Source organism: Sciurus vulgaris, assembly GCF_902686455.1.
Source record: "Sciurus vulgaris genome assembly, chromosome: 7".
In the NCBI taxonomy this organism is placed as follows: domain Eukaryota; kingdom Metazoa; phylum Chordata; class Mammalia; order Rodentia; family Sciuridae; genus Sciurus; species Sciurus vulgaris.
Genome location: NC_136467.1, coordinates 145628753 through 145633234, shown reverse-complemented (window position 1 = coordinate 145633234; position 4482 = coordinate 145628753). Strand labels below are relative to the sequence as shown.

Here is a 4482-nt window from a genome sequence, read left to right as displayed (position 1 = left end):
TAATGTTAAGGATAAATGGCAAAATATAAAATTAAATATCCAAATATGTTCTGGAAAGTATCTCAATGAAAAAGAAAACAGAAATCTACCAAAGCTAAGAGCAATGTTAATTGCCATCACTCTTGATTAGTTTTTCTTCTTTACACAACTTTATACTTTCTAATTAACCACATACTACATTTGTAACATAAAATAAGGTAACTACTGCTGTTGGCGAGGTAATAGTGACGCTCTCAGAGCTGGTATATACATTTATTCACATTTTTTTTTCTTTCACTTGACCCTTATCTTCATTTTAAAGAGAATTGAGTTCTAGTCCACTGTAACTCTTCCAGTGCTCTGGAGCAAATCGCTCACCTCTCACTCATTTTCTCTGAAATTCTAGTACTTCACTAGACCAAAGGAGAAATTTACCTTCTAGCAGTGTTTCCTGAGGTGACATGGCAGTCAACTAATTGAGTCTTCATCTATAAACTTACCATATTTATCACAGAAAATAGTGCCTTCACTGCTGTTGATGAGAAAGTAAAAACAGCAACATTCTTTATGACTGGCCCGGCATATAAATTTATTCACTTTTTTTTTTCTTTCACTTATATCCCATCTGTCAAGTATATTTTAATGGGTATTTTTAATATAATCAGTGTCTCCCGCCTGGTCTCCTTTACAGTTTCTTGTCTCTGCTTCAAGCCATCTCTTTGGTTCTTTATTGTGCTTGCTTCAAATTCTCCATCTGTGACCGTTCCTGGATCTCACAGTAATGTAATAATTAGGACAGGTGAGGATGTGCCACAGTGACAAGCGATCCTCGGAATTTCAGCAGTTAAAGCAACCCAGCTTTATTTCTCCCTCAGTCAGACAACTTCCCTTGCTCTTTGGCATCCATGACCTGAACTGCTTCCTACTACAGCTCCACCATCTTTGAGTGCTTCATTGTTGGTCCCAAGAGTAGTAAGGGGACAACAGGAAGAACTCCCTTGTCTCACATCCTACCCACTAGAACAAGTCAACTCAACCACCCGACTGCCAGGAAGGCCTGACGTGTGACCACAGAGGCGTTTGGTGAGTGCCAGGTCTCCCCTCTGCCAGGGCGCTTGCTCGGTTCATTGCATCTCTTTCTCCTCATACATCTGGGAGTTGCTTTTCTCCTGGGAGTTTACTGTCCCCCTCTGCTGCCTAGAAATGCTATCTTGTGGGAAGGGCCAAAGTCCAGGCCCCATGCGTGTGGCTCTTGTCAGATGTAAGAAGGAGAAGTGGGGCTAGGTCCGTAGCTCAGTGGCAGAGGGCTTGCCGAGCATGTGTGGGGCACTGGGCTCGACCCTCAGCACCACATAAAATAAACCAATAAAATGAAAGCTTTGTGTCCATCTGCAATGCAAAAATAAAATTTTTAAAAATGAGGAAAGTGTGTGGCCCAAGACAAGAGAGCAAGTCCCTTGAAGCATAATCTGAGCTTGACCACAGACCTGTACACACACACACACACACACACACACACACACACACACACACACACACACTTGGACTTGGCCCTCTCGGCATGACCCTCACCCTCAGGTCAGCTTCTGATCTCCATCCCAGGCGATGCTCTTCAAGGTGAATTTCCCTTGAACCATAGTTACCTCCCAGGACAGGGAGGAGGAGAAGGAGGGCGAGGGACGCAGTACTGGAGCAGTCAACCGGGTCTGCTTGCCCTCCGAGCGTCCCCCACTCTGGGCCGCAGCACAGGACACGCACTGCAGTGCAGCTCCCGAGAAGCAGGCTGGGTCCTGCCCCAGGCAGCAAGGCCGGGAAGAGAAGAGAGCTTGCACCCAGACTCCCAAGTGCTGAGCGCAAACCTCTTCTGTCACACTCACGTTTCTCCCCAACCGGGTCACATCCTCCCATTGTCCCGGGATCTCCCTGCTCTGTATTTTGAGACTCTCAGGCTTCTTTGGCTTTTCTGGCATTGACAGGGTTAGGCTGGGGCTGCAAGAGGAGGCAGGGGCCTTTCCTAGGTCACCCACATGCCGGGAACCAGGCAGAGAAAGTTTCTGCTGCAGGTTTCTAAAGGCTTCTTGGGAATAGATCAGGATACAGGAGTTCAAAGCCAGCCTCAGCAACTTAGCAAGATCCTGGCTCAGAATAAAAGTATCAGATGGGCTAAGTGGGCTGGGGATGTGGCTCGGTGCTTGAGCCCCGCTGCATTCAATCCCCAGTACCAACAAGAAGGAAAGGAACGTGGATAAGGGCAACAGAGCGTGGTTGCACATCCTATAATCCCAGCTATTTGGGAGGGTTGCGAGTTCAAGGTCAGCCTGGGCAACTTAATGAGCCTCCAGTCTCAAATAAAAAAAAAAAAAAAAGAACTGGATAAGGGCCCCAAGACAGTGACCCTTTTCCTAGGGAACACTGGGCCTGTTTTATTTTGGTGTGTTTTAAGTTTCTCTCCTGACTTGAGCACACACAGGACTGGGACACAGGAAGGACTCAAAATATGCGACTTGAGGCTCTTCTCTCGCCAGGTGTCCTCGTGAGAGTGACATCGTCTTTAAACCCTGGGTGGCCATCCCTGACGCATCGCCGTGATGCCCAGGGAAGGCAGGGCGACCTGGAAGTCCAGCTACTTCCTTAAGATCATCCAGCTTTTGGATGACTGTCCAAAATGCTTCATGTGGGAGCAGACAAGGTGGGCGCCAAGCAGGTGCAGCAAATCCGCAGGTCCCTCCGAGGTGGCTGTGGTCACCATTGGAGGGCATCTGGAAAACAGCCCGGCTCTGGAGGAACTGTTGCCTCACATCAGGGGGAATGTGGGCTTTGTGTTCACCAAGGAGGACCTCGCTGAGATCAGGGACATGCTGCTGGCCAGCAAGGTCCCAGCTGCTGCCCGTACTGGTGCCGTTGCCCTGTGTGAAGTCAGTGTACCAGCCAGAATACTGGTCTGGGGCCCCAGAAGACTTCCTTCTTCCAGGCTTTAGGTATTACCATAAAAATCTCCAGGGCACCATGGAAATCCTGAGTGACGTGCAGCTGATGAAGACCAGAGACAGGGTGTGAGCCACCCTGCGGAACGTGCCGAACACCTCCCCTTCTCCTCTGGGCTGATCACTCAGCAGGTGTGTGACGATGGCGGCTTCTCCAGCCCTAAAGTGCTCGACCTCACAGAGCAGACCTCAGAGGGGAGACCGCACGCTCACTTCCTGAGGGCGTCCGCAGCGTTGCTGGTGTTTGTCTGTAGATTGGTTATCCAGCTGTTGCGACAATGCCCATTCTATCATCCGCGGGTACCAGAGGGTCCTGGCTTTGTCCGTGGAGACCGAGCACACCTTCCCACCTGCTGAGGTCAAGGCCTTCTTCGCTGATCCATCTGCACTTGTGGCTGCTGCCCCAGTGGCTGCTGCTCCTGCTGCTGCGGCCCCAGCCAAGGTTGAAGCCAAGAAAGAGTCCGAAGAATCAGATGAGAATATGGAATTTGGTCTCTTCCACTGATCACCAAAAAGCAACAACTCGGTCAGCTTTGTATGCAAAACAAAGAAATAAAGGCTTATTCTTAAATATATATATATGCTACTTGACCCTTTTATCCCCTGTCAAGTGATGAGGGAAATACTTCTTCCAAAATGTGAAGCCCTAACACCACACCTACAACCCAGCACACTTTCCCATTCCCAGAAGGAACCTGAACTCAGATCTCACTTCTCAGGAGCTGTTCCGCTCTGTACTTAGGAGAAAGGCGCAGGAGCTCAGGTAGGAAGATGGGTGGGGGGCTGGATTTTCTAATATGCATCCTGCCCAGAAGCTGGCTTTTCTGAATATAATTAGCTGTCAGGCAACAAAGAAATGAGACATCATAGTCAGCATTTTTGTTATCAGGGAAAGCATATGTGATAAGCTTATGGTCTCCCAAAATACCACAAATATTAACACTTTGGTCCTAAAGCTATATCCTAAACCACATTTTGAAAGAAATCCTTGTTCCTCCAATCACCTTATTGAATCAAAATGGATCATCAGGAAAGAGGAAAGGCAAGGTGACTCCTTGCTCCCCTCTGCCCAGCACTCCCCGTGGAACAGATGCTGTGGGCAGCCCAGTTCAAAACCACTGTCAGATACGAGGTGTCCCACCAAAGCTCATGTACGCAGCAATGCAAGAAAGTTCAGAGATGACATGATTGGGCTGTGAGAGGCTTAACCGCATCAGCGTTAACGCTCTCGGATGGATCAACTCGGTGGTAATGCAGGCAGGTAGCCTAACGGGTCCACTTCCTGCTTGGAGTCTAATCCTGGCTGCCCTACCACTGTGGCTTATTTGGGGGGGGGGGGCGGGGTGAGGGTGCTGGGGATTGAACTCAAGGGCCCTCGACCACTGAGCCACATCCCCAGCCCTATTTTGCACTTTATTTAGACACAGGGTCTCACTGAGTTGCTTAGCGCCTCGCTGTTGCTGAGGCTGCCTTTGAACTTGAGATCCTCCAGTCTCAGCCTCCAGAGCCACTGGGATTA

General features: G+C 49.2%; 1 pseudogene across 1 annotated transcript; it reads left to right on the top strand.

The window, feature by feature from the left end:
* Positions 1-2507: 2507 nt before the first annotated feature.
* On the top strand, positions 2508-3508 carry LOC306665226 (large ribosomal subunit protein uL10-like; annotated as a pseudogene). Its single transcript has one exon. The product of its transcript is annotated as a large ribosomal subunit protein uL10-like (transcript).
* The last annotated feature ends 974 nt before the right edge of the window (positions 3509-4482 follow it).